This window comes from Heteronotia binoei, chromosome 1, assembly GCF_032191835.1.
Source record: "Heteronotia binoei isolate CCM8104 ecotype False Entrance Well chromosome 1, APGP_CSIRO_Hbin_v1, whole genome shotgun sequence".
In the NCBI taxonomy this organism is placed as follows: Eukaryota; Metazoa; Chordata; class Lepidosauria; order Squamata; family Gekkonidae; genus Heteronotia; species Heteronotia binoei.
In genome coordinates, this window is record NC_083223.1 from 42,459,453 (window position 1) to 42,471,392 (window position 11,940).

The window sequence follows — 11,940 nt, forward strand, 5'->3', positions numbered from 1 at the left end:
TTCTAGCACCTGGTTGGAGGGAAAAAATTAAAAATCACCATTGGTACCAATGTCCCCTCTAAGCTGCGGAATCTTGTGAGCAAAAAACTACTTTGTGAGCTACTGGCATTAAAGTTGTGAGCTAGTGCATAAATTATTGTGTTCTGGGGTCATCCTTCCTGAGCTAAGACAAAAATGTGTGAGCTGGAGGCTAAAAATTTTAGCTTAGTGGGAACACTGATTGGTACAACAGCGCTACATCTCTTCTGGGGGAACCCAGTGACACCAGCCTCTTCTAGGAATTTCTGGAAATTACTACCATAGAGTGTTCAGCATTTCCTAGAGAAGAAAGACATCACTTCTGGGTTTTCTCACTATTGTGCCTATTTCCCAACCCTCCCAGAATCCCACCAGTTGCCAGCCATGGCCAGCACCCCTATGGGTTTTGTCTTGCAAAACATCCCCTATATGCTTTATTTGAAGCACCTGCATAGTTTGCTTCCAAATTTAAAAAACTTGCCCTTTTCAAATAGATTAAAGACCTAGCCCACAGTGTTTTCATTTGCAGGACTGATGCCTGGCCAAGATCAGGCATAGTGTAACACTCAGAGGAGATCAAGAGTACAGGACAGGATCAAATCCACATGGAAGACAGAACTGGGGCATATTGACCAATGTCAAAACGAGAAGACATTGTTGAAAGTGGAAGACCATTTCATTCAAAAGACCAACATGGCAGGCTGACCTCAGGAGGAAGGATGTCTTTGCAAGGTACATGGAGGAACTGTTGAGCTGTCTGAAGGGATTCATTTCCTATTTCTTTGGGACCAATGAAGATGTTTAGAGTTTGCATTTGGGTGCAAACAATCACGTACAAAGTCCAGATTCCTTTAATCAATTCTGAAGTGTTCGTTATGTAAAAAAAAAAAGTCATGTGCCTTTAAAATACTCAAAGTTCATGCAAACATTTTGTCTGGTGACTACATCTATATATTTGCAAAATGGTATATTATATTACAAGCAAATGAAGCATCTCTTTGGTTTCCTTAAGCTCATTCCAGGTGAAGCATGTTGGAATGAACCTTTATGATATGATACAACTAGACAGCATTAACAACACTAATGTCTAGGTCCAGAGATTGAAGGATTGATTCAGGAGGACCAATAATATGGTCAGACAAACTTGTACTATCGTGCTGCCACATATGAAATGCAGTTCTGGTCGCCATATCACAAAAAGGATATTGTAGCACTGGGAAAAGAGCAGAAAAGGCAACAACCTTTTCCCAAGAGTTAGGAGAACCTTTCCTAAGAGAAAATGATAAAAAGCTTGGGGTTCTTTGGTTTAAGTATCAGACAACTAAAGGGGAACGTGATAGATGCCTATAAAATTATACGTGGGGTGAAAAAATGAATATAGAGAACTTCCTCTCTCTTTGCTACTGTATCAGAACTTGTGGTCACCAAGTGAAGTTGATGGCCTGTAGACTGAGGACAGACAAATGGAAGTACTTTTTCACTCAAAGAATAAATACCTTGTAGAATTTGCTGCCACAGGATATAATTATGGCCATTCATTTAGTTGGCTTTAGAAGGTTATTAAAACAAATTCAAGGAGGAAGCATCTGTCAAGGTTCATTAGTCACAACAACTAAATGGAACCTCCGTGTTCAGAAGTACTGTTTCAGAATTTGTGTCATGACCACTGGGTGAGGCTTGGGTCTTTGAGCTCTACTTGTAAGCTTTCCAGGGCTTTCTCTGTGCTCCTTGTATCCCCTGAGCTCTGGTTTCCAGGTTGTTCACCACAGCACTGGGTTTGTGGAAGACATGATAATGACTGGTGCCTGTTAAATTTTTTTAGTATCACGGCTCCTGTGAATGCCTGTAACAGCAAATTAAGGATTAAGAGCCCTGTGGTGCAGAGTGGTAAACTGCAGTACTGCAGTCCAAGCTCTGCTCATGATCTGAGTACAATCCCCGTGGAAGTTGGATTCAGGTAGCCTGCTCAAGGTTGACTCAGCCTTCCATCCTTCTGAGGTTGGTAAAATGAGTACCCAGCTTGCTGGGGGTAAAGTGTAAATGATTGGGGAAGGCAATGGACTTCGTTGTGAAAGCAACGTCACCCCAGAGTCGGAAACAACTGGTGCTTGCACAGGGGATTACCTTTACCTTTTTAACAGAGGATTAAGCCATATTCCCACTCCATCATCTAGATATCTGCAAAAAAATGCAACATTAAAATAAAGTGAGGAACAAGCACAATGTGTGTTCTCTTTCTTTTTAGGGTGATTTGATTGGTGGCATTACTCATGGAGAGATTTCTAAACACTAATAACGAACAATGAAGTTCTGACCCTCTCCCAACCCTAAAGAACCTAAATACTATATTTAAGAGTGCACTGTAAACTCGAATTCTCCACCACTGTGTACATAATCTTGTCTCTAATGTTTAGCACAGAACTTCAGTGTTCTCTAACTTAATAGGCTTAAACATTATTCCTTCAAGGTAATTGTGCAGATACCTTTCCATAAAATACACTCCACATTGCCAACAACCATTCAAGTTAAATGAGCACAAGAAATGTTAGATGCGGGTTTATTATACTGTTAATCCTTGCTGGAAGGCTTCCTGAATTGTTCAAGGGTAGTATTGGGACTGATGATAAACTAATTTGCCATGGGTCTTAAGTTCATGTTATCTTTTCTTATCAGCCTAAGGGTAGGTCAAGGGGTGGGCGTAGAATTAAAAACATTTGAGAAACCAGGGTGGGTAAAGTAGGTAATTCACCTGCTACTGCAGAGTGTCGCTTTAGCAATCCCCTTTCCCCAAAAGGGATCATTTAATGGTTCATTTAATGTTTGGAAGCAATTTAATTTCTAGCATTTATATAAAGATAAGATAGCATACTGTGCTAGGATTGCATACTTCTTTTGAGGCAAGTATGCCTTTTTGCGTAGACATAGCATTTTCCGGAAACAGATAGGTGGACATATAAGACAGAGCTCATATTGTGGCAGGCAAAGACGCAGTGGCAACAATCCAGTGATCTTCTCCCGGCAGTGAGCTTGATCAAATAAAGATTTGAGCAGGGATGAGCTGCGTTCTGAGAGGAGCCTTTAAAAGCCTTTTAGACCCATAGAATTACAAATAGTGTTTACCTTGGGGGCTTTTGCGAGCCAAGTCTTCAGGAGAATCTTTTAAAGATATTCTAAGATAACTTGTCCATAATGACTTAAACTTTGAGGCTCTTCCTCTCACAAACAGTCTCAAAAATCATACTTGAAAAATCTGTAGAGCCAAGAGGTTCTGAGTTCAAATATGCTCTCAGCTATGAATTCAAGTATGCAGGGCTTTTCAAGTAGAAAAAGGCCAGTAGGGACTTATCTGCATATTAGGTCACACCGCCTGACATCACCATTGTTCCACACAGGGCTTTTTTGTAGAATAAGCCCAGCAGGAATCATTTGCATATTAGCCCACACCCCCTGCCACCAAGCCAACCAGAACTGTGTTCCTGTGTATTCCTGCTCAAAAAAAGCCCTGTAAGTATGTAAGAGCCATCAAGTCTCAATTGACTTCCAGTAACCCAGCAAGGGACTTTCAAGGCAAGTGAGAAGCAATGGTGGCTTGCCATTGCCTTCCTCCGCAGAGGGTCCTTCCCCTCAGCCTTCTTCCCAGCTCTTTTGAGGACAGTGCAGAAGTCCATGCATGCATGAACTCCCAGCTGCTAACATGGATTCTGTGTGAGGGAGAAAAAGGAACTTATAAAGACATACAGTTGAAAAGGCTGGGTCATTCACTGTTAACAATAGTGAGCTTTCCACCACCATCATAATACCGTCTTTGGAGCATACTATACTAGCTTTTCATACAGGAATTCAGCCCCGCTCCGGCCGGGCCGCAAAGCGGCTGCACGCTGCGGGGCCGTTCTTTCCCTCCCCGGAAGGAGGGGAGGCTGGAGAGCTTCCCGGGCATCCGGGTCCTGCGTGTGGGCAGTGTGTCGGGGCTATATATAGCCTCGACCCCACCCAAAGCACGCAGTCTCGGCTCACCCACCCACCCTGCAGTAGTACAGGCTTGACCGGTCCTCTTATTAGGGGCCAGGTAGGAATTTTTTCACTCTCACCTGATTGGCCTGCGGTGAGGTGTTTTTCGCCTACCTTGTACTGCTGGCAGTGGTGTAGAAGTTAGGGAGGGGAAGGTTTAGTTTGGTCACTTGGCAGAAGGAGCAAGGGGTTTATACCTTGCAGGTGAGCACCCAGGCCTCTGCACCTGTTAGTGCAGTCGATTCGCAGGAACGGCAGATGGGCTATACGGCTCAATGCTGTAGAATGTGGATCGTTTTCATGCCTTCCCCTAAAGTCGCCTCCTTCTGGTGATCGGGGCTGAAGCTGAAGGGGAGGGCAGTTTGTGGCCTGGCCGGCCCAGCATTAGTCACAGTTATATGGCTCGTACTGGGGGCAGGGTGGCTTGCCCATTATTGGACTTGGTGGGGTCAAAGGAAGACCCCAGGGCTTGTCCAACTGCAGGTAGCCCTTGCCGTGTTAGTTGTGTTAATTAAATAAAGTGGCCCATTTTCCCAATATTCTGTGTCAGCCTCTTTATTCCAACTGGGGGGGCAATGAATAACTGCCATTGTGTTGGAGGAAGAGCCACTTAAGATGGTAGACGTCTCCTTAGGCTGGAGGAAGATGTCAAGTTTTGCTCAGTGGAGTGGTAGGATACCTGCTATTGTCCATTCATATGAGAAATGAACCAAATAGTCAATTAATTAAATGCATACGATATAATGTAAGACTCAGCAAAGGAGACTGAGGCATAAGTATGGCCATGCTCTTGAAGAAGAAGAGGAGGAGAAAGAAGAGAGAGATTGGATTTATACCCTGCCCTTTACTACCTGTGCCGCAGAATGTTAAAGCTGCAGTACTGCAGTTCTAAGCTCTGCTCATGACCTGAGTTCGATCACCGGTGGAAGCTGGGTTTTCAGGTAGCTGGCTCCAGGTTGACTCAGCCTTCCATCCTTCTGAGATCGGTAAAATGAGTACCCAGCTTGCTGGGGGGAAAGTGTAGATGATTGGGGAAGGCAATAGCAAACCACACTGTAAAAAAGTCTGCCGTAGAAATGTCACCCCAGAGTTGGAAATGACTGGTGCTTGCACAGGGGACCTTTCCTTTTTCCTTTACTACCCGAATGAGTATCAGAGTGGCTTACAATCTCCTTCCCCTTCCCCTCCTCACAACAGACACCCTGTGATGTAGGTGAAGCTGAGAGAGCTCTCCTAGAACTGCTCTTGAGCAGAACAGCTCTGTGAGAACTTGTGACTGACTCAAGGTCACATCAGCAGGTTCATGTGCAGGAGAGGGGAATCAAACCTGGTTCTCCCAGATAAGAGTCCACACACATTACTCTAAGGTAACATCACCCAGACAGTAATGTTCCAGGCAGAGAACAGGAGATCTTCAGAGAAGATCTTTTCAAGGAACTCACATAGGCAAGATAAAGCTATCATCTCCTCTGTAAAGTAATCTGGCTCCTGAAATGCATAACTATGAGAGTACTGTCTGGGTATACTCTGAAGCATCATCTCAGTTTGCTCAGGACAATGTAGTTCTTGCCTAACAGATTGTGCCAATGCACTGTAGTACCATAGAGCAGTGTTTCCAACCTGTGGGTCAGGAGGACCCAAAAGTGGGTCACCCAAAGCCTCTGAAAGTGGGTCACAGACCAGCCCTCCCTAATGGCCACCTGTGCCCTTTCCATTGCTCTCTTTTGTATTTTAGAAACCAAGATCTGATCCTGGAAATGGCATCTTCTATGTCATGCATTAGTTGGTATTTTTTTCTTAACTGCATCTATATGTTGATCAAGTAAAATGTGTCCTGATGGTCACTAGAGGGAGTAATGGAAGGGTTCTCAAAGACTGGAACGTAACCTCCATATGCAAAGGCTTGCTTGGGGTTCCTTGCTTCTGCAATGTTTCCTTGTTCCTCAACAACATCTGTTAGCCACAGGAGAAAATGAAATACTGCACTATATGGGTGCCAAGGTCATAGTTTGCCTAGGGTTCTGAAAAACAATGGGCCAACCCTGGAAGGGTCACCATATCAAATAAATTTGGACTTGTAGGTCATCATACTAAAGAGGTTGGGAACCACTGCCATAGAGTACAGCCCCAAACTCTGCAATATAAAAGGATTCTGAAGGAAATACAAGTCCTTTTCAGACATTCATTTCTGGTTCTCCAGCCAGAGGCATGTGTTGCCCATGATCCAACCAATATGAACAGTCACTATTTTTTGTGAATAGGACAACGTGTCTTTTCCAATTTTGGAGCATATGAACTGAACACTGGATTTTTTAGGGTACATAGTCACATGTACCAAGGCTATACGCATATGGAAAAATATGTGCATACAAGATGGCTATTGTGCCTATGAGGAAAATTGGGGTTAGCACACACTTCCATTATGTGTACTAGGAGCACCAAAATATGACTGTCTGACAAGGAGAACCAGAGAGAACCAGAGAGGATTGTGAGACACTCCAAAGGGATCTGTTGAGGCTGGGTGAGTGGGCGTCAACGTGGCAGATGAGGTTTAATGTGGCCAAGTGCAAAGTAATGCACATTGGGGCCAAGAATCCCAGCTACAAATACAAGTTGATGGAGTGTGAACTGGCAGAAACTGACCAAGAGAGAGATCTTGGGGTCATGGTAGATAACTCATGGAAAATGTCAAGACAGTGTGCGATTGCAATAAAAAAGGCCAACACCATGCTGGGAATTATTAGGAAGGGAATTGAAAACAAATCAGCCAGTATCATAATGCCCCTGTATAAATCGATGGTGTGGTCTCATTTGGAATACTGTGTACAATTCTGGTCACTGCACCTCAAAAAGGATATTATACCATTGAAAAAAGCCCAGAAAAGGACAACTAGAATGATTAAAGGTTTGGAACACTTTCCCTATGAAGAAAGGTTAAAACGCTTGGGGCTCTTTAGCTTGGAGAAACGTCAACTGTGGGGTGACATGATCGAGGTTTACAAGATTATGCATGAGATGGAGAAAGTAGAGAAAGAAGTACTTTTCTCCCTTTCTCACAATACAAGAACTCGTGGGCATTCAATGAAATTGCTGAGCAGTCGGGTTAAAACGGATAGAAGGAAGTACTTCTTCACCCAAAAGGTGATTAACAAGTGGAATTCACTGCCACAGGAGGTGGTGGCAGCTACAAGCATAGCCAGCTTCAAGAGGGGGCTAGACAAAAAATATGGAGCAGAGGTTCATCAGTGGCTATTAGCCACAGTGTGTGTGTGTATGTGTGTGTGTGTGTATGGCCACTGTGTGACAGAGTGTTGGACTGGATGGGCCATTGACCTGATCCAACATGGTTTCTCTTGTGTTCTTAAGGATCACACAGCCGGTAGAGTAGGAGGTTTTAAAAATATTTATTTATTTATTCATTTATTCAGCTTATATCCTGCCCTCCCTGCCAAAGCAAGCTCAAAAATGCTGTATTGGGGGCAGATGGAGAAATAAATAGGGAGAAAACTTTTCAGATCTTGAATGAAACAAACATTTTAGCAGCATATGATAAAACAGAACAAGAACATTTATGCACTGATCTAGTATATGTTTGGCTTTAGATACTTCCCCCACCCCCTTTAACAACTAGTAGGACAAACATTTATTTGTGATACCCTCATTCCCCTCCCAGAGTTGCTTTTTTCACTTCTGTTCTTTCAACAAATCCTTTTCAGAGCCTCAAAACTGATATGTTCTGGGGAGATGCCAGGGAGATGTTAAAGACTGGCATGACTAGCTACTGTGATTTTTATCAAGACAATAGGCTTGAAGCAAGAAAGGAAGGGAGGGGAGTGTGAGAGTTCTCCATGCAGAATTTAGCCACTTAATCCAGTCTTGTGGACTGGCAGGATCTCAACAAAAGAAAAGAAACCAAATTACCCAGCTCCGCTTTTTTGGGAGATTGAGCCACTGTCAGCAGGCCAGAAGTTAATTCCCTCGTATTCCTTGTTTGCCACCAACTCTGGCAGGCCTCACTGAGCCAAGTTTCCTGTGTAAATCTGTCAGCCGCAGTGATGCACAGCATGATGTGGTACAGACAGGACATGCAAAGAGTGTGGTCTTTTCTCCGAATCAAGTGCCTCCAAGTCAGAGCCTGGCACCGGAGCCTCTACCTTCTTTTTCTTCAGCCTGACTTATGATTTTGATATGACATGAAAGAGAGTTATGCTCATTACCAGAATCTCCCTGCTTCCCACCCACCCCTCTCCCCCAAACGCAAATTCTTGCCAATAATTGAAGATTGCTCTGTAGATTGTTGTTATATTCAGCTCTGTGTGTGGGAGCCTTATATCCCTTCTGGCAAACTACAGAAACTTCCAGCTGTTCAGCATCTTGCTGAGAAAGATCACTGTTGTAAGGTATGATATGTTAATAAGGCAGCTGAGTGCTCAGTCACTGAAACAACACTGGGGAGAATAGAAATGTGGCATCAATTTGCTAGGCCGCAAATGCCTCTTTGACTAGTCACAGTGAACGACACTTCTAAATGGAGGCCCAACCTGAGTTCTTGGGTGGATAATGTGACATAAGAGGAAACATACCCAGTAACGGTAGCATTATTAAGCACATAAGCCATTTCTCTGTTTTAGGAACCCAAGGGGCAATAGAGCCCTGGGAGGGGATGAATCGAATGTCAAACCTTAGCAACTTAAAACTTCTTTTAAAAGTGAATCTCCTATCTCTTCCCTCTGCAAGTTATAGTTCTTAGGAAACGTCAAATGGAAGCTTGACTACTTGACATGCCATTTTCTAGAAAATACTTGGGATATGCGTACAAAAAACAAAAACAAAACAGCAATCCTGAATATTTCTCAGATCCCAACATTGTACCAATATTTTTCAGGCTCAGCATATCTGAACCCCAAAGATGCCATTTTTGGTGCACAGCTCTAACAAAAGTTATATTCCGTTATTTGGACTATTTGTTACTGATGGGGGCCAGTGGGTTATGTAGCATCATATATGGTATGTAAAGTGCTGATTAGATTCTGAGCTCGATGCTGTAGATGACTTTACTGTGATTTTAGCTGTTCTTGAGTGTTTGTTTTATTATTGCTTATTCTGATGTACTCCGTCCTGTGCCTCCATGGGGAATGGGCAGAATAACAACAACAGCATGTTTAGTAGACCAAGCAGCCAAAGGCACTTTATAGGCACCAAAAGAAATGCTAACAAAAAAAAAAAATCTCAGAAACACTTGTGGGTTTTCCCCCTAAGTGTTGGCTGGTGGGAAAGTTCACAATAATGGTGTCAGTTCCAAATGGAGGCAGGGGGAGTTTACCTATCATGACTGTCCACAAGCTGAACATCAATGCTTACATTTATAATTAGACAGAAGCCACATCCTTGTTTATCTTGTCCTCCTGTTGGATAAACACAAATAAGGGAAAGTGAGCCAACCGCTGAAAAGCTATCAAATGGATTAAGGGGCTTTCTTGTGATTCTTTAGGTGAAGCTGAAGTTGGAATTTGCCTCACATACTCTGAAAAACAAAACAAAAAAAACAATCTAAACGTTTTAAGGAATTTCCTTCCTCTCAGCAAAAGCTCACAGACATCAGAAGAATACATTCCTGTGTGCTTCTTTTTCCATACTTCCTAATCAGATGTAATGACTGCTCACGCTGTGTAGATGAAAATTCAGTGATGAGCACTGCATACACTTTGAAGTCCGTCAAGTGTAAAAACAAACTTGGCATTGTAAGCCTTTGACTCTGTGCCTTGCAGGAAGGCATCACCATCACAACAAGCTATATTGCACAGACTGTGGATATAAGCATGACAAATTATCAAAGGAAGCCACCATTGGTCAATATCCAGTAATTATTATGTGAAGAGTTGGTACCGGCCACAGAACTAAAGAAATCAGAAAGTTATAAAAGTTTATTGGAAAGATACCTCTGGAGCTTCTACAAGAGAGCAAAGATTATCAATGCCTCATAATGCGTCTTCTTTTCCTTTTTAACATTGCAACTGCAAAGCACTGTAAGGAACAAAGTGATGTAATTTCTGTTTGAAGGAGACTTCCAAAGGGCTCGTTTTCTGGGAATTCTGGTGCTTTTGCAAATAACAAGTTTACTGTATAAGAATATTTGACTTCCACAGCCCACATAGGGAAAAGAAAGCCAAGCCCCTATCAGCAGGACCAGAGTGAGTGAGACAACAGTGATGAGTGAAAAAAGACAGCAGTAGCCTGATCTCCTGATTTTCACTGATGAGGTGACATATTTTGTAGTGGGAGAGCTATACTTTACCAATTTCGATGGACCAATAACAGAGGCGACGAGGCGTTGTCAGGAAACAGCTTCTAGTTTATTGCAAGCACGTGCAGGGTCTCAGACTCCAAAGAGACTGAGCAACAAGCATAGAAAAATCACAGCTTTTATAGGCCTTCAGAGCCTCAAACATACTTCCTCTTTTCATATAATACATACATCATCATTCCCCATCTAGGCCTGATACCCGTTTCTCTTGTCCCTCGTGACACCCTCCTAGTAGGTGTTCTCTGCCCATATTTAGTCATAGGAAAGGGGACTCGGAAGGGGACTCGGTCTTGTTAGTACTGTTACTGGGTGTTACTCGAGGTCACTGCGGTCTGGGCATCCGGCCTTTCTGGTCTTATCTGGTTTCTCCCTATGTGGGGTGCAGGGGGAGAATACTGGGTACATATTCTTAGGGGCTTTCCAGCTCCTTTTCCTTTCTGGTAAATAACTCTAACTTCTGCTTTTGCGGTTAGCTTGTGCAACTATGTTCTCTGCAGCTAAGCTAAGGCATAGAGGAGCTAGTTCCTCTTTTCTGAAAGCTCTGCTTTTCATTGCTAATACAAGCCTCTTGTGTCTGCCTTTATTAAGCCTGCATTTCTGCTTACACTTTGATTATAGATTATTGGAGCTATCAATCTGGGGGTCCTACCACATCTCCCCCCTTTCAGGGGAACTTGAGATTTCACAGTTTCCCTGACCCTAAATGCATTGCGATCTAACAGCTTTCATCTCTTCATATATTGGTTCTCTGCAGGGTGGGGTCCTATATATGGGGTAGGCATCCTGAGCTTTGCGCGAAGCTATCGAGGGCACACACCTAATATAACCATACACAATAATACACACCAAAATGAATATAAGGAAAGCAATAAATCCTTCTTTCAGCCAGGCAAAATCAGGGAGCCAGCTGGTGAGCCATTTGAACAAGTCAGCTCCTGAGTTAAAAGCTGTATCTGCTCCTTGTGCTTCTTTTACTAGTCCTCGTAAGGTCTTAACTCCACTGAGGATTTTACCTGATTCATTAACATAGAAGCAACATACTTCTCCCAGATAAGCACATGCCCCACCTTGTTCGGAAAGTAACTGATCCAACACTCTTCGGTTCTGGAGCACAACATTAGCTATGCTATCAACCTCTTTCTGCAGTGTGAACAGAGATGAGGCTGTTTTCTCAAGGCCTTCTTGTAAGATTCGGGACAGGTTTCTTGTATAGATCTGTAAATCATAGACTCCCCAACCTGGGAACACAGAGCGTAAAACATCTAAAATTCCAGTACCCCAGGACCTTTTCCGTCTTTTAGTCTGCTGGCCCCAACGGTTGGAGGGGTATCCTAGATTTAGAACTTCATGGGCCATGATATCTTTGCGGTGCTGCCCTGCTAGTGTTAAGTGAGCCACCGAACACATGCCCTTCCAATGCATAGGTAAATATTTATACCCTGTATTTCCACACACCCAATAGACACCTGGTAAGTCAATGTAGATGCCATTGACTCTAGCATAGGAGGCATTACATAAGTTCTGGAACATTTCCAGGGTTTTAGGATATGTGGATGTGTTGCAGGCCTGTAGGTATGCCAATCCAGTTAGCCAAATAGAGGCATGTGCAC